Source organism: Apium graveolens, chromosome 3 (assembly GCF_009905375.1).
Source record: "Apium graveolens cultivar Ventura chromosome 3, ASM990537v1, whole genome shotgun sequence".
NCBI lineage: Eukaryota > Viridiplantae > Streptophyta > Magnoliopsida > Apiales > Apiaceae > Apium > Apium graveolens.
Genome location: NC_133649.1, coordinates 105,161,767 through 105,175,794, shown reverse-complemented (window position 1 = coordinate 105,175,794; position 14,028 = coordinate 105,161,767). Strand labels below are relative to the sequence as shown.

Below are 14,028 nucleotides of genomic sequence, written 5' to 3'. Positions count from 1 at the left end.
AAACTTCAACTTAATTTGAAAATCTCTTATTCTAGGTAAACTTGAAGTCTGATGGAAAGCCATGAAGTTTGTAACACTTGTCAATGACATGTCCAGACTTCTTACAATAGTTGCAGTGAAGAGTGTTCTTCTTAGTGTCAGGATACTTTGGATTGGGAAATTGAGGTCTGGAAGATGAGTTTACATTAAGAGATCCAGAGTCTGCTAGAAATTGTCCAGAGGAGTGTATTTCCCTTTGAACTTCCTCCTGCAATAGAAGATTATAAATATGTCAAGGGTTGGAAGAGAAGACTTCATCAAAATAGATCCTCTTATTATGTTATAGGAGTTATTTAACCCCATGAGAAACTGAATGACTTTCTGGTCTTGGTGGAAGCGAGCAGTTTTGACATTGGCACCACAAGTACAGCCACATGTGCACACTGGTGCTAAGCAAAGAGAGTCAATGTCATCCCATAACATCTTTATTTTGGTGAAATATATGGAGATACTCGGATTCCCTTGAGACACACAAGTCAATTCTTTGTGTAAACCGAAAAGTTGAGCACCATTAGATACACCATAACGTTCTTCAAGTTCAAGCCACATCTGGTGAGCAAATGTTGAATAGATCACACTCCTTCCGATGGACTTTGAAAGAGCTCCAAGAATTCAAGAGATTACCATGTCATTGTAATGTGACCAACTTTAATTTTGTATAAATGTGATGTTATCGCTGGTTTTGGTAAAGATCCATCTACAAAACCGCGTTTATTACGAGCTGAGAGAGCGATAAGCATAGATCTCTTCCAATTTCCGAAACTAGTTCCATCAAAAATATCATTCACTAACTTCATATCAGGACTATCAGACGATTGCGGATGCAATGGATTGTCAACATCAAAAGATGAGAAATTGTGAGACTGATCATAACGATTTTGATCATCAGTATGATCATCATTTCCAGTGTGTCGAGAAGTGCTTGCCGAAGCCATTTCATAACAAGAATTGAAGTAAACACATGTAATGTTGAAGAGGGATAAACTCAAACACTTTGTGTGCAACACAAAGAAAGAGAAGTTTATGTTCAGTTTGTAACGAAATGATCCTTATTAGAGTTCCAAACATCGGGAAAGAGAAAATTCGATGATGTAAATGTGATTATGCGGAAAGTTTATCAATAAAATAAACTAAAACTGTAATGATCGCAAAAAAATCATCAAGATATACACTAAAATGTGATGTTTGAGCAGATTAATAATGAAAACTTTAAGGAAATTGAGATAACACTTGAGAAATAGTCTGTTAAATTAAGACGTGATGTACGGATGAATTCACAACGATAAAGAACCGAGATCAAGATAGACGAAGAAATAAACCAGATTGCAGATTCAGAAAGATCGAGATGAATCGAGAGGGAGAGATGTGCGGAACAAGAACATCAATTCACCATTGATGTACTGCATATACTTGATCAGTTTATATGCTCTGATACCATGTTAAACTGTAAATTTTGTATTGTATGCAATGAGGAAGAAGAGAGAAAATGATTGCAAAATTAAGTTGTATATTCATTGATTGTAAACTGTACAGAATGAACATGTTTTAATACAAAGCAGCCAAGTAAATTAGGCACAAAACCAACACAGTGACTAACTAATCTAACTAACTAGAGCCAGCTGTAAATGAGTTGTCAGGTGACATGTCCCACAGGTCCAACACTTCCTGCAATAGTTAATAGTTTACATATATAAACAAAATTTTTTTGTTTCCCTTCATCTTCTTTAAAGTTTAACATTTGGTTGTTTATTGTACTAAATTGACAAACAAATAACTACTTAAGAGCCTCTGCAATGGTGTTGACTAAAATGGTTGATTAAAATAACATAAAATAGTGATCGGGTAAAATTTGTTGAACCTGATTTACTCCGATGGAGTTGGCTATAGTAATTGGCTATATTTAAAAATAATATATTTTTTATTATTTCAAGATATTAATGGTAAGTACATGATGTATAATTTAACTACAGGTGTGTACATATTCGACAAATATAACAAATATATAAGGCATCATTGAAGTGGATTAATTTTTACACAATCTCTATAATATTTATTTATGTTATCTTTGACACATTGCGCCATTGGGGTGGATTGACTTTTACACAATCTCTATAATATATATTTATTGTATTTTGACACATTTTTAGCTATGGGTTTTTATTTATCGGAGATGCTCTAAAAACATTTACATTTTTTGTCTAAAATAATTGGGTAATAATAAAATTATTAATTATCTAAAATTTATTGAATTTATAATAATTTTACTTTAATAAGTTGATTAAAATAGTTGGCTACATTTTAGAAATACTTTGTTATTATTATTTTAGTCTATTATAAATAAAATATTTTATTTTTATATGATAACAAATGATTTGGTAGACTGCAGTTTCCGAGTTTCAATAAATATTTGAGTTTTAATAAATATGACCAACATCTCACGTGGTTATCATTATTATTTTATTTTACTAAATAGATTTGTCCTCGATATTTTTAAAAAAAGAGGTGTATTTAGTTGGATAAATAAAATAGTTAATATGTTTTATTTGAAAAAAATTATTAGGTGCTTAATTGAAAATGTAATTGGTTTATTGTTAGTAGTAATTGTATTAATAAATGACAGAAAACTAATTGTTTTAATATTATTAATAATTGATCGTATGCCATTAAACCAAAATTCTCAATATTTTTTTATATGAATAATATAGATGGATAGTATAGGTTCTAAAAATAGAAACAGCGGATAAATAAAATTAATGAGTTTTAACATTTTAATATTCGTGTTAAAATAAAATTCAAATGACGGAAATTATATGTTCTATCCAAATTGAAGAATTAACAAACATTTACTTGTTACATTATTTCAAAAAAGCTTTTAAAACATCCAAAAAATGTTAATTATGCTCGTAAATAAAATATTAGGTGATAATCAAAAATACCAACCTAATACGTATTTGATAAATAAATAAGTATAATACGAATTCGGAAAATGGGTATAAATAAAAAAATTAAAAAAATAACAAAAGAAATGTATTATGAAAATGCCTATTATTACCCATTTGTAAATTATGCATTATTGTTACCGATATTAAAAATATGTATTAAGATGATATTTTTCATCAAAAATTATAAAAATGCTATTCTTTATCTCATAATTAAAAAAGTTGGTAATTTTGTCATTTTTCTAAAATATTATGTACTTCTTATAACGTGATACCAGTGTTACAGATTTCGGAAATCGGAATTATTCGGTTGATGTACCAATTTACGATTTATCGGATGACTTTTAAAAAATCGGATGATTTATCGTTGATTTATCAAAAATCGATCAAATTAAATAAATATTTTTGACCAATTTATAGGTAATTTTTGAAAAATCTGCCAATTTCTATAACAGAGCGTGATACTAGTATATTTACATGTGAGAATGAATGAGTGCTACACAGCTGCGCCATCTACCGTCTGCATACTTTTTTTTTTTTTTTGACTAATTTTGGCTTATAGCCTTACAAATGAGTATCTGTTCTCAACAATTCTCGGGGTGAGCCAGGATCGAACCCAGGATCTGGGACGACAGAGGATAAGCCCTTTACCACTTGAGCTATCCAACCGTGCTCACCGTCTGCATACTTAAAACCAGAATTTGTCACTTTATGCACAAGTCAGAATTACATGCAGACAGGATGGGTGCCACGTGCATATACATACATGTACACAGTCTATTATTATCTCTATATTTCATCACCATCTTTCTTTTATTTTCTTTCTTGGCGGTGCAATATTTATTACACAACTCACAATAAGCCTGCTCGTCAATTCTCTAAATAAATGGTGAAAGAGGCTGTGCTGGCCAACGGAATCTCGCCGGGAAATGATGTAACCCCGGCGATATTCACCGGAAAAGAAGTATCGAGATTTCACTCAATACTAACAATGGTGTTGTGGCTTGGACCAATTTACTTCAATGTTTTCACCGTTTTGGCTTCTCTCCTCTTTCTCTCTACTTCCAATGCCTCCATGTTTGTTCTTTCCTCCTGTCATTCCCTTTCTCTTATATATAAATTTATAGACACTGGCGAAACCAGGATTATAAAAGACTCCGAATCACTTTATATATTTTTGAATACAACGAGGGTAAAAATAAATTATATCAATGGATGTGTGAGTGTGTTTAACTAACGAAATAATAAAAAAAAGCTAGCAGGATGCTGCGCCTGAACCTTTTTTTATCAGCCACTGTAGTCTATATACATATATTTAATTTGTTATATATGTGATTTACGTATATTGCTTCATTTTTGTTTAAGTATTATGTGATTTATTGTTTGCTACAGTGTACTGGGCTTGCTGCTCATACTTGCTTTAATACCCATTGATAGTGAAAGCAAATTAGGACGCCGATTGGCCAGGTCTATTTAACTTCTTTTTTTGTTCCTCTGTAATTAAAAAAAATTGTGTTTTCTTCTTATTGGAATTTGATTATTGATGTAATGTTTGATTATGACTACTTCAGGTATCTGTGTAAACATGTCTGTGGTTATTTTCCGGTGACTTTACATGTTGAAGATATGAATGCATTTGATCCCAATCAGGCATATGGTAAAATGATTTTATTCAAATAACTTTTTTTTTGTTCAACATAGCTTGAATGTATTTCTTATGCGAATATGCTGTCAGTTCTATTTTCTAGTATGGGAATTCACTTGTCAAACTTAGCTTCTGTATTGGAGCTATTTGTCGGTAATAAATGGTGTTCACCGTTTTAACATTTGCACACTCCTTTTCTGCTGTTAGTGCACATTGTAATTCGTAAAGTATTACCTTGTTCGTAGTATTAAATGAAATGAAATTAATCAGACTAGTTAGGTATTACCTAGATTTGAACAAATGCATGTACTTTGAAATTTGAAGTCTGGAGCTCACATTAGAATATTGGAACAATGGCATTGAACATGTTTGGTGGACATTATATTTTAGAAATTGGGGTTCTGTGATTGTTTACTCCACATTGGAGTCAACTAATTGGCTGATGAGCAGTTTCCCTTAACATGTGATTAACTTTTTATCCCCTTGTTTATAAGTTATGATGACAAGCTTTTTTTCGCTAAATAATGATGTCGAGCTTGTTTTCTGCAGTTTTTGGCTATGAGCCACATTCTGTTTTACCTATTGGCTCTGTTGCACTTTTCGACGTAACAGGTTTTATGCCTATCCAGAAAATGAAGGTCCTCGCAAGCACTGCTGTAAGACTTGTTACTCTTTGAATTCCACCCTTAAAAATTTAGGGCTTTACTTATCAACTGGATTGCATTTAGTACAAGACTCTGAAAGATGAACATGTAGGTGTTTTGTGCTCCATTTATGAGGCATATCTGGACTTGGTTGGGAATGATACCAGCATCAAGAAAAAACTTCATTTCACACTTGTCTTCTGGTTATAGCTGCATTGTAGTGCCAGGAGGAGTGCAAGAGATGTTTTACATGGAGCATGGCTCTGAGGTTAAAACTTGTATCTCTTATGTTTAATATCTAGATGTAGATACAACAGGAAATTCCATATCCCTGATTTTTGTTGCTTCTACACTTCTACTAAGCCGTATATCTCCGTGATTCTTCCATGGACAAGAAATATTATAATGCAAATGGCCATAGCGCACTACACTTAAACTTGAAACTTCTATAAAAAAAATTGCTGTCCTGCAAATCACGCCTGAACAGTTAGTTAAAAGTTGAAACTTTTAATTGTGGTACTACTAGTCTTTACAAGTCTTATAGTTTTCTTCTTGCTTTTATGTGCCTTTATCTACACATTTTTTGACTTGTTTAGATGTTTACTCTTACATCCTGTTGTCTTTGTTTGTCAGGTTCATAATGTTGGGGTGTTGTTTCAGTAACATAATTGAAAATAAGAGAATGAATACACAATTCTTTAATTTTTCCACTGCTTGACTCGTGCTTTTTATTAATTGTAGGTAGCTTTCCTCATGTCCAGAAAGGGATTTGTTCGCATAGCTATGCAGAAGGGATGTCCTATAGTGCCAGTTTTTGGTTTTGGTCAGGTATTGATAATCTATCTGTTGTGCTTCTTTACAAGTCCTCTTTAAGTATTTAAATATATAATCAGCAAAAGTGGTGCCTTTTAATTGTCCATTACCTTGTTAAATTATAAAATTCTAACTGTTTATGATTGTCTAATACACACCTGTCTGTGTAAAATTTATAATGCATCTTCATTTATATTGAAGCTGATATTCTGTCTATTAAATTGCTTCAGACCGATGTCTACAAATGGTGGAAGCCAAATGCAAATTTTATCCAGCAAATTGGTTAGAGCAATTAGAGCCGCGCCAATCATCTTCTGGGGCATCTATGGGTGTGTCTAAAGTTTATAGTTCAAGCTTCTAGTTCATATGGATTTCTTTTAGGCTTAATAACCTTTTCAGCCTCAATGTTTGCACCAGTGTACCCATAAACCCCCTAAGTTTAAAACCGTACCTTTTCGCCCCTCGAGTATAAAAATGTGTCTTTTTACCCCTGGTCCGAGACAGATGATAAAACGTTATGTAATGACGGGGGTATTTCAGTAATTGATCAACCGATATTCAGACATGTTTAAATGTACCTTTTGAACCTTAAAGTTTGAAATTGCACTCATAAACCCCTAGGGTTTACATAGATATGAAATAAACTATAAGCATAAGCTAGCAAGCAATTAGTTCCAATGGTCTTCTTGTACTAGACCCTCTGAAGTTTTTCCCGTTGTCAAAATCCTCTTGAACGCTTCCCTTTATTCTGTCCCTAAGCCTTCCCAGAGGCCTTTCTGGGGATAATCTCCTCAGATGCCTAGACCTGTCAGGAATCTCTCTCGGAACCAGGATTAATTCTATTAATAGGAGACATTGATCTACCTGGAATTTTTATTCTTCCTCGAAGACGACTGCTGGCATCATACACAGTTAATTTGTCCCTCCTAGAAGCTCGGGGTCTCCATCATAATTGTCACGGCAAAGGATCTCGGCTAATAACTGATCTTAAACCATTATTCCTCTTCTGCTTTGATAAATGATACCGCAAGTCTGACCCATCAATTCGGCCTGGGCTATCAGCTCTAGGGTACCTCCTCCTTTCTAAATTAGCAGATCTTCTTACGTTCCTCTCAGATGGGTCATACTGCCCTTGCAGGCACTCAAGAGAGTCATAACTACTTATATCACGATACCTATCTCGGTCAACACCATCCACAGAACGTCCAATATCATACTCATTAGCTGCGGTAAAATTCATTCCATCATGACCTGTGCTACCAAATTGATCTTCATCGGGATAATATTCAGAATCTCTAATTTCATCATTCACAAGAACATCAAATTCAGGTGAAGGCTCCCTCGAGACCTCGTCAGCATCTTTAACATTCAAATCACTTCGATCATGTGGTGTATGAACCTGACTGCTACAATTTAACCTGCTGCTAACCAAGTTCTCAAATCATTGGAACTCAATGCAACGGGAAAAAATTCGTAGCTAACAAAACTCCAAGTGTGTCATAATAGTGAGAACACATTACATAGTGCTGTCTGCATTTTTCTTCATTAGAATCCCAATTCTCTTTTTCATTTGTTGAATTACTTTCACAGATAGAAGATTAGAACTCCTTTTCAGTTCATCCAAATCCATTTTTAACTCCAAGGCAGCCCAAGAAAGAATTGCCTTTTCAGTAGGACTACCTGAGAACTCTAACTGAGATCCTGAATTAGGCTTATGAATAGGGCCAATTGTGTTCAAACCAGCTCCATGGAGAAAAAATTCAAGAATATTATTAGAATAAATATAAACGTATTGACTTTCATCTATAAATATTTGTCCAAGAGAAATTTTTTTCACATCTTCATCTTCTTCGTCGTGATAGTAACGCTATTTTATCCATACAAATATATAGTTGTAATGGACCTATAGTCTCACAAACTGATAACTTCCTCACCCTAGCTTGATTAGCCATTATTCTCTTGATTAGACTAGATTTACTAGAGAAGCAGTTTCAAACTAATCTTACATACATACTGAAGAGTTTATTTCATATCCATGTAAATCCTAAGGGTTTATGAGTGCAATTCCAAATTTTAAGGTTTAAAAGATATATTTAAACATGTCTGAATATCGGTTGATCAATTACTAAAATACCCCCGTCATTACGTACCGTTTTATCATCTGTCTCGGTTCAGGGTAAAAAGGCACATTTTTGATACCCGAAGGGCGAAAAGGTACAATTTTAAACTTCGAGGGTTTATGGGTACACTGGCGCAAATATTGAGGCTGAAAAGGTCATTAAGCCTTTCTTTTATGTTATATTTACATTCTATCTAGTGATTCTTTTGTGCACAACCCCAAAAAATATTAGTTACATTAGGATATGTCATATATATTTAATGTAGAGAATTGGTGAAAAAATGAGTTCACTGGGTATTAGATCGCCTATCCTAAACTAGGAATGAGTTCATTATATGAAATTCTTTTTTTAGCTGTTGCCAACATTGTCATTTCATTCTTGCAGATCTCATCTACCTTTTCGGAATCCAATACATGTGGTGGTTGGTAAACCAATTCAGATGAAGAGAAATTCGCAACCCACTAATGAAGAGGTATGTTTGTTGTCATCTATCTCTTTGATTCATTATCATCTGTGCTTGAATAACCATAATATCTATGTCAAAAAGATTTATAATTAAGTATGCAGGGTACATATGATTAACTATTAAGTGGAATGTCTGCGTTCTTGACAAGAGTAATAGACTCGAGAAAAAAGAAATCAAACTAACTTAAAACCTGCACTAGAAACACATTTGTCGACTACACATCATAAAGAAGAAACGAAAGTAGCCAAAGTCCCAACCGAACAAGTGAGCTTATACTTTCTCAGCCTTTTTTGCTAGTCCTTCCAGGGTAAACCAACTCTGACTCCTGAAGGCACCATATGTGATGCCGTGCAGTTGTGAAATGCCCAGTGTTTGTGATATATGATACTCCAACTCTTCAATGTACTTTGTCTTAGGACTAACTACATGACACTCTGAGCTCGAGATACAAATTTAAAGAAAAAATGATAGTAAGAAGTTGTGAAGTGATTAGTCTTTGTAATACATGAAAATATGATTAATCAAATGTAACACAGAAGTGCTATTCTATTATTTTGAATAAACTGAAAACATGCTATTTCGGCAAGAAGTGCAAAAAGCTAATAAATTACATAATTTAGGTGCTCTAGTATAGGACTTTTATCGCTTTAAAGAAAAAAACTCATTTAGAATTGTTTGTGAAAATTCTGAAGAATAGAGGTAGTATATGTACGTTTGTAATATTATCCTTTGCTTAAAGAACAGGCGTTCATCATACTCGGACTCTCAGTTTGGTGTGCACAAGTTAAAGTAATTTATGCAATTTTATTAGAAAAGAATAGAGTGCTAATCTTTCTTAATGTAAATTTTAATGTTTTTAGATTTTTTTCGCCATGTAAAAATGTGAATTGATATTAGGAATCTGATACAATTGTCGTGTAAGTGCCAAGACTTCGTAAAATAATTATCTGAATAACAATATGTTAGTCAGAAGTTAGATACGGGGAGAATGATATGTGCACAAAACTTATATAAGACGATTCTGCGTTATAGTAACTCATAAGACACTTTGCAGCTGTAGGCTTCAAGCTGTAGCTGATGACTTAACATTTCCGTAATCACGGCTGTCCATATATTAAATGACTGGTCTTGCATGATACAAATAATCACTAAGATATGGAGATGTATGTCTTTTTAGGATTAATAAGCAGTAAAGTAGTTTTTCTTCCCCTAGATGGTTAGTAAAATTATTGAAACTTATAACATACTCTAACATTTTTCATATGTTTCCTCACATGTGTATGTTGCTTGAACTCCACAAAGGTTGCTGATGTACAAAAACAATATATTGAAGCAATTCGAGATCTGTTTGAACGCCACAAAGCTAGTGTTGGTCATGGTGATCTTCAACTGCGGATTCTTTGAAACTGGATGCATATCCGGCCCAGACTATGAATCTCGCTAATTTTAGATGGCTAATTTTATATCTTCATGAATATCATGGATGATCCAGCAATGATATTATGCATAACATTACTTCTAGCTGTCGACAAAATTTGCTTAAGAACGGTCGCTTATGACCAATTCACCCATGAAAACAATTGTAAACATAAGATCTTATATTGAAAAAGTTCAGAAGTTACTTATAACACTCTGCCTTTAATGCCAGCACTCTTTCCCAACGAGCACAAACGAGGTAAGAGACAAATTTAGTTACAAACAACTTTATTTCTCAATGATAGTATAGAAGATAAATGACTTGCTGCAATAGTTATTGCTATATATATTTAAGATTTTCTTGTAACTGAAACAACATAGAGGTAAACTCAAGCGTTTAAGGGGGTGTTTAAATGGTTCATGAGAATGGGATTCAAGAATGAGAATGAAGGGTGTGAGAATGAGGATCAATGGGATGAAAATGATAGTATCTCATGGGGTGGGAGATAGTTTATCCATTGAAATGAAGTTCAATCAGTTTATTGGAAACTCAATCTTATGCGTTAATGTTTAGATTAGCAACCGGGAATAACAAGTACAGTAACAAGTATAACAACCATTCATGACCGTGTTGCAGCATAACTACTGAAAACAACAGAAACCTTTCTCTTTAGTTTGAGCGAATGATTTTGAAAGAGCGTAGAGAGGGGAAAATAATTCATGCTGTTTTACTGTCAAATATTTACAATTTTAGTTCCGTCCTTTATTCCAATTTTAACAATTGAAGCAATTTAAGCAAGTGTTCGAGACCAATATGATTTTCTCCTTTCTACATGTTTTCATTTTCTTTGCAATTTTTGTCCTGCAAAATTTATGGAAACTAATATCTTTTCACATATTCTTTAGTTATTCACAATTGTTACGATCCAGGGCGGATAAATTAGCTACTTTATTAAAATTTTAAAGTATAAATATTTATATTTTATAAAGTGTCCCCACCGAAAAAAGTTTAAGTGCCCTCGTAATACTAGTAAATCTTTCATAATAATTTGAGTCATATTTAGTTATATTTGTAGTTTATAATCATAAATTGAAGATTAAATGGTTGAAATATTAATTTTAACACTTACATATCAAAAATATCGAAAAATCTTATGAAAATAACCAAAAAATATGAATTTGGACCATTGACGCATAGTCACTTAGGGCAACTCCAAGAGTGGACATACTTTTTGGCCTAAATCTTGGCCTAAATTTGGACCGAGACAACTCTCTATTCCAACAGTTTGGTCCAAATTTGGGTCCAAATTCATATATCAATATTTTATTCTTTCAACTATTAATATATTATTATTTTAATGTATTAATATTAATTCACATACATATTAATTCAATTGGACGGCAAATTAATAAGATCATCTTAATTTCAAACTTAATAAATTTATTAAATTAGAAAAACATTACACTTAAACAAGAAAAATGAAGAAAAAATAATATTATATTTAATTAACTAAAAGAAAAATAACAAATATTAAACTACTCCGAATTAGTATATTGTTCCCACAAATGCTGGATTAATGCATCTCGAAGAGAAATATGAGCTTCTTTATTTTTTATTTTTCGATATCGTCCAAGAAATTGTTGAAATCGAGCATTTTCATCATTTTCAACCGTCTCAACTTCTGGATCTGGAATTTCGATCGGCTCCTGAATTGGAGCACTCAAATCACGTTTATCTTCTCAAGGTCGAGGCTCGGAAGATGAGGTCAAGGATCACAAAATGATCATAATTATAATCAATATTATGATTATCTTGGAGGATTAAGAATTAATTTATTTGATTATATCAATGTTTAAGTTCATACTGATATAAAAGCTCGTGCGAGGCACATGCCTGTATTTATATCGAAATATTATCTCGAACGAATTTATGTTTATAAGAAATTAATTTTTGAATACAGTAAATAATTATTATAACTATATTTTATATTCATACATCAATTACGTAAAAATGAATAATATATTTTTATAAATTTAATTACATTTCATAAAAATTTAAATAAATAAATATGCAATGAAAATGAGATGACATAAAGGTCATCACTGTATTTTCTTATTTTTTCCTTTCCGAACATATAGACAACTTAAGTGGTGAAAACTTATTTTTATAGTAAAGTTCGATTCTCGCTCACTCCCGATAATTTTGATATTAGATACTTAGTTTAATGTACATAAACCTAATTACTAAAAAAAGTAAAACTATACTATTATAACAAAAATACTTGTAGTTGTTTATAGGGATATGCATTGAGTCATTTCGGGATCAGGAAGTGTTATCTGATCCCCAAACCCACCATACGCCCTGAAGGGAGATTATATTCCTTTCCAGTCCTCACCCGAATGGGAAATTCTGGGAGAATTCTGGATATAATTAAAAATAATAATCATGTATTTTTATTTTTATTTTTTAAGAAAAATCTACTAATTCGTATTATACAAAAACATTAGTAATATCTCATATTTTTAAAATCAAATCATATTAAAATTGATTTACAATATAAAGAAATGATAAATTAAGATTCAGACAAAGATTTTAGATTATAATATAAAAAAGTTGATCAACAAAGTTTTAGATTAATTTAAGAATAAAATAATATTTTATTAATATTTTTATAATAATTAATTTAATATAATATATAAATATGTTGTTATGTATATATATACATATAATCGCGATCGGGGAAATGGGGCGGGGAGACACAAAATTGATGTGGATCTCTCCACAAAGAAAGAAAAGAAGAAGAAGAAAAGGGATAAGAGAAGAAGAGGATATTTCAAAAGAACACGATCAATCCAGAAACGTGAACTTTGAATCTCAAACTGCTTAGATCAATCCAGAAACTAAATAATTTGAATCTAACCTTCAAAACAATCCAGTAATTGAAGTTTAGAGGAAAGAAAAACTACTCATAGTTTATCTCAAAATAAAAGTTTTATATCATCCATTGTCTCCCTTAAAAGATTACATGAAAAGGGTATTTATAGGCTTAGAAAATAACCCAAACCCAATAGGATTCCAAGAGAAATTCAATATCAGCTTGAATTAGCCAATATCTGAATCCTTCCAGGAAACAAATTTAAAAACCAAATCCGAATAGAAAAAAGACAAAAACCAAATCCAAATAGGAAAATGAAATCCTAAGTGCTTAAAACAAGAAAAACCCTTTCAAGTGAAAGGTAAAAACTTGTAAGCAAAATTCGAATTAATAATTATATAATAATCAGCTACTTGTCCAACTTCATGCATCGCTCCTTTATTCCTTGTTGTCCAAGTAAGCTTCATAACCCATGTTTACATCCTCTCCAATTGAACATCACAACGAGTACACATAGCCAAATCCCAATTAACATATTCATTCCTTGATCCTCATCAACATGTTAGGCATGGAAGGAGTTAAAGGCATGTGAGCATTCTTAACAGATTTGCAGTTAGCAGATAGATGATTAACACTACTACAATGCACATAACTTTTCCTAGGGGCATACTTATCAAGTGTGTAATTGTTATGTTTGTTAATCCCTACCTTCTTATTTCTATTGGATTTTCTTTTGGTTTCCTTTTTATCCTTAACCAACTTAAGCCTATTCTTCAACTGATCTAAAGTCATGTGTCCTATATTCACCTTACTAGCATCTTTGGATGTGCTAGCTTCTTCTTTGAAAAAGTTCTTGGAAGTTGAACCAAACTTCTTACTGAGATTTTTCAAATTATCCTTTTTAGAATCATTTGCCTGTTTCAACTGATGAGCCTTCAACGGATGCTCCTTTTCTTCCTTCAACGGATGACTTTCATCATCCGTTGATTCCACATCCGTTGACAGTCCATCAACCAATTCCATTTCCTTTTTGTTTTTCTTCCAGGCATTCTCACAGAATGATTCAATTC

General features: G+C 32.3%; 1 pseudogene; it reads left to right on the top strand.

The window, feature by feature from the left end:
• The first annotated feature begins 3,786 nt into the window (after positions 1–3,786).
• LOC141712671 (diacylglycerol O-acyltransferase 2-like) lies at positions 3,787–10,319 on the top strand (annotated as a pseudogene).
• The last annotated feature ends 3,709 nt before the right edge of the window (positions 10,320–14,028 follow it).